This window comes from Callorhinus ursinus, unplaced genomic scaffold, assembly GCF_003265705.2.
Source record: "Callorhinus ursinus isolate GAN/ISIS: 27379988/994484 unplaced genomic scaffold, GSC_fseal_2.0 scaffold2, whole genome shotgun sequence".
In the NCBI taxonomy this organism is placed as follows: domain Eukaryota; kingdom Metazoa; phylum Chordata; class Mammalia; order Carnivora; family Otariidae; genus Callorhinus; species Callorhinus ursinus.
In genome coordinates, this window is record NW_027397064.1 from 52560127 (window position 1) to 52573589 (window position 13463).

Sequence of the window (13463 nt, forward strand, 5' to 3'; positions counted from 1 at the left end):
CAGATCAACTCTGTAATTTACAAATCACACAAAATTACAACTCTGAAATACTCTAGTTTCTCTTTAGACATATCTTTTGCCTTTTACTAAAATTTCTAGAGGAAGGCCTGGCTGTGAATCTGTAGGCAGTTTTTTCTTTTGTGAGCCTCTGTGGGTGGTCTGCATATGGGCTCCAGTGGCAAGGAGTATTTGCATTTGGAAAACATTCCTCCTGACATCTAAAGGATATGTAGGGTATGAAATATAAATTATCCTAATTTGAGGACAAACCCCACCATGAGTAAGCCCACATCTAGAATAGTAGTGTACTTCAAGGGTCAAAGAACAGTTAAAAATCATGAAAGTGCCCATATTGTACTATGAGTTCTAGAAAGTATAGATTCCCAACCCGAAAGCTCCAAGTATTAGAACAAAGAAGCGGCTCTTAATCGATGAGGAGAAAAGTGAATTTATTTGGACACAAAGTATAGCTTTACCTGAAAAATTGCAAACTTGTGGAAATTATTGAAGGCATGGTCCATTCTGAACATTTTATTCACTTGACAACCCATGCAGAATTATTCACAGATAGGCAATCATGATGGCTTTCTGCCCCCGGATAAAGCTGATAACAAAAAAGGGAAGTTTGATCGAACTCATGGATACCTAGAACAGATTGGTGGTTGTCAGAGGTGGGGGGTGGGTGTGGGTGAAGTGCATGAAGGGGGTCAGAAGTCATAAGCTTCCAGTATAAAATAAATAAGTTATGAGAATGTAATGTATAACATGGTGACTATAGGTAGGAATACCGTATTCTGTATTTGAAAGTTGCTTAAAAAGAGATCTTAAAAATTCTCATCACAAGGGGCACCTGGGTGGCTCAGTCATGAAGCGTCTGCCTTCAGCTCAGGTCATGATGGGATTGAGTCCCACATCAGGCTCCCTGCTCGGCGGGAAGCCTGCTTCTCCCTCTCCCACTCCCCCTGCTTGCGTTCCCTCTCTCGCTGTGTCTCTCTCTGTCAAATAACTAAATAAAATCTTCAAAAAAAAAATTCTCATCACAAGAAAAAAAGTTGTAACTATGTGTGACGATGGATATTATTAACTGGACTTATTGTGATAATTTTGCAACATATACAAATACCAAATTATTATGCTATACATTGAAATGAATATAATATTATATGTTGATTATACCCCAATTTAAAAAAAGAGCAAAGGAAAAAAGAAAGGAAAGTTTGGGCTTATTGGAAGATAACAGTAAAGCAAGCCTTGATTTAATATATTTAATTTAACATTTCCTGATCTCTTCGTTTCCCTTTGTAATTGTTTTAAGGTTAGTTTATCAAATGGGTCATTTACGAGAACATGTGCAATGATTAGACAGGTGCTACTCAGTTAATCTGAACATCAGACAGGCCAGGGTCAAAAGAAAGGAATATATGCTTGTTTGCTTATCTGGTTGTTTTTGTTTTGTTTTGTTTTTTTGGTCTGGGGCAAGAATGGGGTGGAAAGACGACCTGAACAGTCTAGTTCTGCTTCCTAGCTTCATCAGACTGAGTGCACGCCTGCAATGTGTCTATTGTATTTTGTGCCAGTAGATACAACTGAAGTTTGGAAGAAATTTACATATATCTCAGGAAAAAAAAGAGGCAGAAGACAGAAGCAAACTATTTCTTTTTTAAAATTTAAATTCAATTAATTAACATATAGTGTATTACTAGTTTCACAGGTAGAATTTAGTGATTCATCAGCTGCATACAACACCCAGTGCTCATTCCATCACGTGCCCTCCTTAATGCCCATCACCCAGTTACCCCATCCCCCACCCACCCCCCTTCCAACAACCCTCAGTTTGTTTCCTGTGGTTAAGTGTCTCTTATGGTTTGTCTCCCTCTCTGATTTCATCTTGTTTTATTTTTCCCTCCCTTCCCCTGTGATCCTCTGTTGTTTCTTGAATTCCACGTATAAGTGAAACCAAATCATATGGTAATTGTCTTTCTCTGATTGGCTTATTTTGATTAGCATAATATCCTCTAGTTCCATCCACGTCGTTGCAAATGGTAAGATTTCTATTTGTTTTTTTTTTTTTGGATGGCTGAGTAATATCCCATTGTATATATATATATATATGCCATATCTTCTTTATCCATTCATCTGTCAACAGACATCTCAGCTCTTTCCATTGTTTGGTTTTTGTGAATATTGCTGATATAAACATTGGGGTGCAGGTACCCCTTTGGATCACTAGATTTGTATCCTTTGGGTAAATACCAAGCAGTGTAATTCCCTGGGTCATAGGGTAGCTCTATTTTTAACTTTTTGAGGAAGCTCCAAACTGTCTTCCAGAGTGGCTGCACCAGTTTGCATTCCCACAAGCAGCGTAAGAGGGTTGCTGGAAGTTCAACATTTGTTGCTTCCTGACTTGTGAATTTTAGCCATTCTGACCGGTGTGAGATGGTATCTCATTGTGGTTTTGATTTGCATTTCCCTGATAATGAGTAATGTGGAACATCTTTTCCTATGTCTGTTGGCCATTTGTATGTCTTCTTTTTTTTTTTTAAGGTAGTAATTAAAACTGCCCAAGCAGCAAAATTTATTGATATTGCCCTACAAACAGTCTAAATTTAACACGGTAATATTTTTACAGGAAGCCAATATTTGAACAATCAACTGTAAAAATGTTTTAAAATACAAAAGGAAACCTTCATTCAAATTGTATTTTGTAAGATAAAATGTTTTTCATTTCTAAACTGGTGTTATTTACATCAAAAAGGTTTCAGAAAAAGAGCATAGTAACTGTTAAGACACAGGACTTTGTTCATTTTCTCAGGGGAGAGTACGGGTGGCGTTGCCAGCCAACTTTGGAAGTACAACAATCCTGGCAAACATTTAAACTCACTGGAAATCCTTAATTTATGATAGTCACACCCAATGTAAAGTGAGAATGTATGTCTTCTTTGACGAAATGTCTGTTCATGTCTTCTGCAAACTGTTTTCAAGTATATGGGCTAAAACCGAGGAAAGGCATGGGCATAAAGAGGTCTCATCTTAATTTTTTATAAGATGGATAATTAGAGCTCATTTAGGTGTTAGATTAAGAATTAGATAATAGATTAAGAGCAGGGTTTTATTACAAATATTTGCATTCCTATTAGGGAGCTTGTGCCTTCACTCTGCTGCAATCTCCTTCATGGCCAGACGGGGGTGATACTGCACAGTATTTAGTGATTTGAAATTCAGAAATTGATGGGAGTCCCCCCCATCCGTGCCTGATTGCTTGGATTGTTTTTTGTTTTGCTTTATATTTCTAATGAATAAAGGTAGACTTTAATGGCAGAAGAAAGCAGAGTAAGGATTTAATGTTTTGTTCATGCAAATAAACAGGACTTAAGCAGTAAAGGACTTAAGCAAATGTCCTCTTTTCATTTACTAATTGTACGACAGCAATAAGGATTAGTGGTAATCAAGAATACAATACAATTCATGTGGTGATGCTAATGTCCTATTGACCAGCTTCTGCTCAATTCATACTGAGCTTTAGGGTTTTTAAGAATAATACGGATAGACTTTATTAAGGACATACTATGCTTCCTGACATGGAACCAAACATCTTACATGTCGATAGAAGACCATTTTTCATGCAGCAAGTATGTGAGCAGCTCTGCCGTTAGACTGCCCCAGGTTTGAATTCCAGCTCCAGTACGTAAACTGCTGTGTGATTTTGGATGAGTTGCCTAACCTTACCATTCCTCCGTTTTCTCATCTCTACTATAAGAGAGGTTGACTTCTGCCTCCGGCATGTTGGCATAACAGATGTTGGGCTAACCTTCTCACTGTAAGCAACTATAAAACTGCACAGAAGACACAAGGCTGTTTTCAGACATTGGATAACAGCAGAGACTGTTAACTCAAGAGGGGAAATGCAGGAGGGGAGCCCCAGTTGCTCTAGCTCTTTGCTCGAGGGCACATTCCAGACTGCAGTGTGGAGACGTGGAGTCTGGGAGACTTAGGAGATGCTGCGTTGGTGAGCATTTGGAGGGCCAGGTCCCAGAGGGAAGGGTGCTGTAGAAAGAAGCCTCCGAATCATGCACAGGGACCCGAGTACCAAGGCATCCATGTGCAGGGTAAGATTCCGTGAGGCCCAGCAGAGAACGGTGATTCCAGAAGTCTTCCAATCCTGGGAAACACAGCCATTGGTGATCAACACCGTCTTGTGTATGTGACACATATTCAGAAGGTGTCACAATTTCCTACCTTTTTTTTTTTTTAACCTCTCTTATAATCTTTTTATCTACAGCATGCTGCTGTCAAAGAGAAACAAAGCTAGTTGTTAGACTAGGGTCTCAAACACTAGTTAAAGGCTGTAAGACAGATTTTATTTAGTACTACTGCAGTAGCGGGGAGACGCCAGTGTAACCTGAGCTCTACTCATCTGAAAAGGAAGGCAGAAGGACTTTTAAACACTGGAGTGTGCTAAAGGCAAAGCACTGAAGGAGGTTAAAGGATGTGCTTCGGCCATCTGTGTCTGCTGATATATGCCCCTATCCTGGCACAGAGCCTGGGAGACAGGGGTCCTATCCTTCTCGATGATGATGATGATGATGATGTTTCCAAGGAATGGCTCTCAGATCCTTGAAAAAGACATCTCTGCGGTTTAGCAGGTTTATATACATCTCAAAGAACAAAGAGTAAATTCTCTTGGCAGCCTTGAGTTTTCCCAGACAGGGGCTCAAGGCCTGCTGGGCTGTCCCAGGGACAAGGCCTTGGGATGCTACAAGTCATGGTAAAGTAGGGTCAGGTCTCTCAGTGAAGGGGGATGGGTGGTTGGATGAAATTGCTCATGCCAAGACTTTGCAGTTCTCACTGGACATGGGGATGATTCTGCAGTGAATCTGGATTGTTGTCTTCCTTTTGAGAGTAATGCTTCCCCGCCCCCCCCGCCCCCCCGCCCCCGGAAGGCAGTTAATTTACTAATGGATCACCTTGATTCTTTTGAGGGTGCTATAAAGCTTTGCTAACATGGGTCTAAAATAGCCCTTTTCTAAATCCAAGAGTAGCCCTACTTCTAAAGTATAGTTCCTCCAAGATGCCAAGTAAATGCCTGGTGTTTTGTGAGGTCTCCCCATTCTGACTGGTCCAAATGCCTATATCTCTTAGCACTGGGGGACCTCTGAATCTCTGTTCAGCTACTGCCGCCCTCCCCCCCACCGCCCCAGCAGCCGTTCTCTGCTGGACGAAGTAGAGTCTCACCTTGCACATATGCACCTTGGTATTTGGCCAAATGTGTAATTAACCCAAAATAAGACAAAGAAGAACAGAGGACAAAAAACAGATGGAACAAACAAAAAAACACAGAAGTAAATTGTAGAACTAAATCCAATCATATCAATACTTACATTAAATAAAAATGACTAAACATCACAATTAAAATGAGAATAACAACATATATAGTCTCTAACTTTCATTGAGTGAAGATTACTTAAAACAATACATGATAGATAGAAAGTGGCTTAGCTGGTATTTGGACCAAGTACATTTTATTTCTGAGCCAGCACTCTTAACTATTAACTTACAGGTTATCAGGTGCAATTCCTGTCTCATGTTTGGGTTCTGCTTTACCACATGCTGTCAAATCTCCCAGACTCAATTTGAACCCTCACAGAAACAACCCATTGAATGACCAGAGTTTTGTAATATTTTCTAGAAAGAGAACTCAGTCTTTCCTCCAGCCTAGTTGAATGAAAGGGCTGTTAAAGTGGTAAATCCTTTCTTACAGTTGAGTAAAAAAAATCTGTGTATCTTCTCACCGATCATTCCTATATGCTCTATGAATCAGAAAACAAATCTTCCCTTTCCTCATGTCAGACCTTCATCTCTTTAAGGATAGTTATTATGAGTCTTTCACTCTAAGGCCAGCTGAGGTAAGCCCTGCCAGAGAGGGTCAACACCAGCCAAGCTGGGTGAGGCAAGGTAATATCCCTTATTATATCAATCGACAGCCACGTAGGTACTTTCGTGAAGCAATTCCCCATCGAAGGATTGTATTGACCCTTTGTACAGTATCATAAAATCTGAAGGAAAACCCCTATTGATACTACTTCATAGTGATCTGCTACTATCAGGACAATATTGATATTTACTGCACTTATATTATAGTGAAGATAATTCTTTCTGGAAAATTCCTCATAAGAAAACTGAAAATCAAGTTCCTACACACTCTTTAGCCACCACTGCACAATCCTGCCTCTTGTGCCAGTGACATACTTCTCCTTTTTTCTTTTTTTTAATTTATTTATTTATTTAAGAGAGAAAGAGATTGAGAAAGAGAGTGTGAGCTGGAGGAGAAGCAGAGGGAGAGGGAAAGAGAGGACCCCAAGCAGACTCCCTGATGAACACAAGCCCATGGGGGCTCCATCTCACGACACTGAGATCATGACCTGAATCAGCATCGTGCAAACTATTCTTTCTGCCTATGGATGAAATAGAACTAGAGATCAACAACAGGTTGAGAGCTAAATCTCACAACTCTAGAAATTTAAAGATATAGTATTTGGGTTAAAGACAAAATTAGAAGAATAATCCCAAAATATTTAGAGCAGGTGACATGAAAGTACTGTGTGAAAATGCGTGCCACACAACAAGCAGTGCCTGAGGAACCATGTACCGCTCCAAGTATATTTGATTGAAAACATGACAAATAAGCTTAGGAAATAAGAGATTACAAACCGCCAACAAATACAGCCAAGAAAATGAGGAGGGAAATAATAAACATAAGGGCAAAGAAATTCATTAAGAAAACCAAAAATACTGGGGATTATGCGTGAAACCAACGACAACCCTAATAGACCTCTGGCAGAATTTAGAGAAAAACCAACAAAGGAACCAGGAGGGAGAAAATGCACAGACACAAAACGAATAATAAAAAGGGGGAAGTAATTACAGACACAGCAAATTTTAAGAAATAATAAACCAGTATTATGAGCGATGGTACAGCAATAACTTTCAAAACCTAGATAAAATTGACAAATATTCAAAACATGTAAAATCCCAGACTAATAACCATTAAAGAAATTGAATTGGGAATGAAAAGCTCAACAAAACAAACACCCAGACCCCGAACAATTTTAGGGATGAATTCAATCTAATTTTCAAAGAACAAATAATTCCTATTTTGAAAGAATCATTCCAGAAAATAGAAGGGATGAAAACTATTCAACTACTATTCTGGGGCAAGTACTATTTTTTTTTCTTACAATTTTAGTCATTTATTTGAGAGAGAGAACGACCAGTCGGAAGGGGCAGAGAGAGAGAGAAGCAGACTTCCCACTGAGCAGGAAGCCGTATGCAGCTCCATCCTAGGATCCTAGGCAGGCAGACGCTCAATGGCTCAATCGACTGAGCCACCCAGGCAACTTCTGGGGCAACTACTATTAAGTAACCTTGAAACCAAATCAGATAGGGACAGAATAAAAAAAGGTAGTTCTAGATGATTTCTCTTACAAACCCACGGGGGCTGCAGATTTTCAGTAAAAGTCATTTATATTCCTATGCTGTTTCATCTTAACGGGGATTTTTAAAAAATGTAATACAAGTATATGTGCACTCTCCTGTAAACCCAGTGAAAACCAAGAATGATCTGCCACGTGTTGCACTTTATCTGCAGCACCTGTGACAAGCTGAGTTTGTCTGCTCAACATGCGGCAAAGACAGACTTGGAGACACCCCGTATGCAGCGAGGAATGTGTTTACTTGAGAGGCAGCCGGACAAGAAGAAGCGAGCTCGAGCCTCCCTGAAGGGGGAGATACGCTGATTTTGCTCATCCTGGCTTTCTATCTGCCCAAAGGTCTGATCTTATCTTTCCAGTGACTTCTTCAGGCAGCTCTGATAGGACTTCTCCATCCCAGTGTGATAGCTCTGCTTGAAGGCACAAGCTTGCTCTGGCCATGGGACCTTTATATCCATATGTCCAGGTGTTCTAAAGGCAAAAGAGAAAAGGTCTGAATAAAAAGTTGCAGGTGCACTTATTAGTCCTATTAAGCCTTTAGTTTGGTTACTGGCTTCCCACCTAGAATAGCTCCCGATGCCTTGTAAGCACTCCATAAATATTGGTAGAACGGAAGAGTGAACTCCCAAGGCCCACTTGTCTGTTTAGCATGAACTGATTGCACGGTCTTTAAACCTCTCTGTGGTAGGCAGAATAATGGCCCCTCGAGGTTGTGGACAGGACTAAAGCTGTGAATATGTTCACTTACCCAGCAAAGGGGAACTAAGGTTGCAGATGGAATTAAGGCTGCTAGTCAACTGGTTTTCAAATAGGAAGATTATCCTGGATTATCTAGGTTGGCCAGATGTAATCACAGGAGTCTTAAAGAGGAAGGAGGCAGAGGAGAGAGAACTAGAGAGAGATGGTAGCACAAAAAGGATTTGGCTTGATGTTGCTGGCAGAAGATGGAAGAATGGAGCCGTGAGCCAAGGAAAGGGGTCTGCCTCTAGGACCTGGAAATGGACCCTCCCGTGGTGGAGGGGCCCCTCTGGGAAGGGATGAACCCTGCTGCTAAGTTGATTTTTAGCACACACCTCTGATCTGCACAGCTGTAAGATAACAAACGAGTGTTAAGCCACTATTTTTGTGGCTTTTTTTTTTTTAATAGCAGCAACGGAAAACAAAAAAACCCTTTCCTAATTGCATTTACACTTAAGTGTACACTTAAAATTTTAGTCTCCTTTTACATCTATGTTTTTCCTTCTTTTTGTTGCAGCCATATCCATACATATCATTTTAAAAATTCTATTTCCCGGGGCACCTGGGTGACTCAGTCTGGTAAGCATCTGTTCGGCTCAGGCCATGATCTTGGGATCCTGGGATGGAGCCCCACATTGGCCGCTCCTCGGCGGGGAGTCTGTTTCTCCCTCTCCTTCTGTCCCTCCCCACAGCTCATGCTCTCTCTCAAATAAATAAAATCTTTTTTAAAAATTCTATTTTCCTTCACTACTGTCTGTATTTATTTTCTTGTTGAACTTTCTTCTGCTGTTGAACTTGGGCAAGTGACTTAATTCTTTGAGCCTCAGTTTCCATAACTTTAGGTTAATGATACCTCCTGTGTATATTGTTGGAACATCAGAGATAATGTTTTAAAGCACCTGGTGCAGAGAAGGTTTTTAATATCATTATTATTATTGTGTAAATACTGAATGCCATGAAGGGGGGCCCATAGCTTAGAAGATGGAAAGATAAGGAAGCCTAATTCATATTATTGTGGAAGGCCCTAGAATAGCTTTAGAAGAATTTTCTTAGTGTTTACTTTGAACACTTACATAAAGATTAGTTTGTACTTTGTGACTAGAGTCCCGATATTATTGCTGAATTTTTTTGATGTATGCTACATGTCTAAGTCAGATTGGGCTACTACATAACAAAGTACCATAGGCTGAGTGGCCTATAAACAACAGACATTTGTTTTTCACAGTTCTAGAGGCTGGAAATCCAAGATCAAGGTGCTGGTGAGAGCCTGCTTCTTCATTTTAAGGACACTAATCCCATTAGTGAGGGCTCCACTCTCATGACCTAATCACGTCCCAGAGGCCCCACCCCCAAATACCATCACTTTGGGGGTTAGGTTTCAACATGCTAGGTTGGAGCTAGATAGGAGCAGTAGACTCCCAAGTGTTGAAGGGGAATGATAGAGACAGGAGCTGGAGGCAAGGACCATGATAAATCAACTACACATTAAAAGCTGGAGGGCTCAACATCCTGACCTTGTGGCTTCCAAGACCTTGGGCCTGACAGATCAAGAGCCACAGGTGAAGAGTATGCCCTCTCCTCTTCCACCTCTACCCCAGGATAACCCCTAGACTCTTTATAATGCATTTGCAACATACCCCCCCTCCCCAATGGAGAAAGGCTGCCATGACGTTTGGTACAAACCTTGTAGGGTCAACGCCCAACACCCAACCTGTGGGAGGAGTTTACCAAATAATTGGAAACAGCCTCCATTAATGACCACCCCACTGTACCTCACAGCTCCTCCCAGAGAGACCCAATAATGTCCAATCCCAGAACAACCTAGGGGCCACTTCCACCTGGTCTGATTAACCTGAGCGCAGATCCCCACATAAAGCTCGTAAGGAATCTAAGGACCAAGACCTCCATTCACACAATGCAGACTCTCTCACCAGTACGAAACATGAATTCTGGGCGGAGGGAGGCACAAACATTCAGTCGATGGCACTACAAGAGCACACAAGATGGGTCACCTATTTATCTTTGTTAAGCCTTGGTATTGGGCTCTTTATGGGGATTTTTTTCGTGGTGAATGGGGAAGTATATTTCTTCTTCATCATATGCTTATGAAACGACCCTGGTTACTTGGCCTTGAAGGAAGAGATCTTCCTTTAGTTTTCTTTATAACTAGCCTTATGTGAGAGGTCTTTTCAGAGCCAGGCAACCAGGAATATTTCTTCTAGAGGCATTCCAGTGGAGAATTTGAGATTTGAATCATAGGTGAAAGAACTAGATAGAGTCCTAGATAACACCTCCAACCCTGTCATTAAAAAAATCAGGACTGGGGCGCCTGAGTGGCTCAGTCGTTAAGCGTCTGCCTATGGCTTAGGTCATGATCCCAGGGTCCTGGGATCGAGCCCCACATCGGGCTCCCTGCTCAGCGGGAAGCTGCTTCTCCCTCTCCCACTCCCCCTGCTTGTGTTCCCTCTCTCACTGTCTTTCTCTCTGTCAAATAAATAAATAAAATCTTAAAAAAAACCATAAATTAAAAAATTGGGACTGCCCCAATTAAGAAAGTTGGTAGTTGAGACAGATTGCACCCATAACTTTTAGACATTTCTAGACCCCAGTTTGGGGGAGGGGAGACTAACTCTCTTTCAAGGATAAATCTTATGTCTGAGTTGGAAGGAACAACCTGCCACTGCATTTTGGTCTTGGCTAGAAACCACGCTGCCGGTTGTGCCCTCACAGTGTGATCCTGAGTGATGTACATGAAGAGAATCTGGGCTATAGCTCGCGGCTTACTGTTGGGTAAATGAGCCATTCGAAATGCAGAATTATTGTTGGGGACTCTTCTCAGTAGGAAGCCATTACCAAGGCCCCAATGCCAACGAGAAAGCATGTTAATTCTCTTTCCCTTGATGGCTAATAACTTGTAATAATCATTACATGGGCCTGCTGGGTCCCAGCTTGTGAGTTTCTCTACGATCAAAGTTACCCTCATGGGCAGGCTGTGGTTAAATAGACTCTTTAATCTCTGTCTCCATGAAGTTCTGTTATGTGCTGGTCCAAGAAATTGAACTGGTGATCTATAATTTCTTTTTTCTTAAACACAAGAGGGCAATTTTTAAAAACAACTTTTAGATTTGAAGTTAATTATGGATTTATGGCAAGTTGCAAAGAAAGTACAGAGGTTCCCTGTAGCATTCACCCCATGTCCCTAAAGGGTTACATCTTACATAACTACTGTACAATATCAAATCAAGGAAATTTAACAGTGGTACAAGGTGCATATACATCTATGTCATTTCATTATTCAAAAATTTTTTAATTGCAGTAGGATGTACATAACATATCTTAACCATTTTTAAAGCATAGAGTTCAGTAGTGTTAAGTACATTCACATTGCTATGCAACCGATCTCCAGAACTATTTCATCCTGCAAAACAGAAACTCTGTACCCATTAAACACCAACTCTTCATTCCTCCCTCCCCTCCACCTCTGGCAACCACTCTTACACTTTCTATTTCTATGAATTTTGCAGGTGTTTCTTAGAAGTAGAATGCAGTCTTTGTCTTTTTTGTGACTGTTTAAATTCAATTAGCATAATGTCCCCAAGTTTCATCCATGTCATAGCATATATCAGAATTTCTTCCCTTTTTAAGGCTGAATAATATTCCGCTGTATGTATATACCACATTTTGTTATCAGTTCATTTATCGATAGACACTTGTGTTGCTTCCACCTATTGTGAATAATGCTATGAACATGGATGCGCAAATATCTCTTTGAGACCCTGATTTCAATTATTTTGGGTATTGTTAGGGGCTGAATTGTGTCCCCACCAAATTCACATGCTGAAATTCTAACCCCCAGTATCTCAGAGTGTGACTGTATTTGAAGAGAAGGCCTTTTAAGAGGTGACTAAGTCAAAATGAGGCGATCAGGGTGATCCAATCTGACTGCATTCCTTTTAAGAAGGAAATTTGGTTACACTGAGAGACGCCGCAGGTGTGTGCATATACAGAGAGACAAACATGTGAAGAGGCAACAAGAGGGTGACCATCTGTCAGCCAAGAAGAGAGGCCTCAGAAGAAACCAAACCCACCTGCACCTTGACTTGGACTTCTAGCTTCCAGAACTGTAAGAAAATAAATGTCTGTTGTTTAAGACACCCAGTCTGTGGCATTTTGTTATGGCGGCCATAGCAAATATTTACAGGTATATACTCAGAAGTGGAATTGCTGGGTCATATGGTAATTTAACCTTAATTTTTTTTTTTTTAGGAATTCCCATACTATTTTCCATATCAGCTGCACCATTTTACATTCCTGTCAACAGCGTACAAAGCTTCCGATTTTTCTACATCCTTGTCAACACTTGTTATTTTGTTTTTGTTTTTTATTTGTTTTAAGAATCACCATCCTAATAAGTATAACATGGCATCTTGTGGTTTTGATTTGCATTTCCCTATTTAGTGATGCTAAGCATCTTTTAATGTGCTTGTTGGCTATTTGTGTACTTTCTTTTTTTTTAAGATTTTTTTTTTTTTTTTGACAGAGAGAGGAAACACAAGCAAGGGGGAATGGGAGAGGGAGAAGCAGGCTTCCCGCGGAGCAGGGAGCCCAATGCAGGGCTCGATCCCAGGACCCTGGGATCATGACCTGAGCCAAAGGCAGATGCTTAATGACTGAGCCACCCAGGCACCCTATTTTTGTACTTTCTTTGGAGAAATGTCTATTCAAGTCTTTTGCCCATTTTTTAAATCAGGTTGTTTGGCTTTTTGTTGTTGAGTAGTAGGTTCCTTCCTTATCTTTTAAAAGTCCTCTTTTTAGGCCTAAGTCCTCAGAAAGCCAAAGGCCAGCAGGAAGAAAGGGCTTCAAGGAACCTGATTTTGGAAAGAGTGGGGGATACAGTTATATAGGGTAACTGTATAATTTATTGTCCAAACCAGGATATATTTAATAAGGGAGTGTTAAAAATAATTACAATTATATGTTTTATGAAATGTTTATTTATTGACCAACAAATTCATTTTATTGTATTGGTGGACCTGTAAAATAGTTCTACTCAAAAACAATTTTTTAAAAGATTTATTTATTTGAGAGAGAGAGAGCATGAGTGTGTGGGGAGGGGCAGTAGGAGAGGGAGAGAGAGAATCTCCAGCAGACTCTACACTAAGCGTGGAGCCCGTCATAGAGCTTGATCTCAAGACCCTGAGATCATGACCTGAGATGAAATCAAGAGTCTGATGCTTC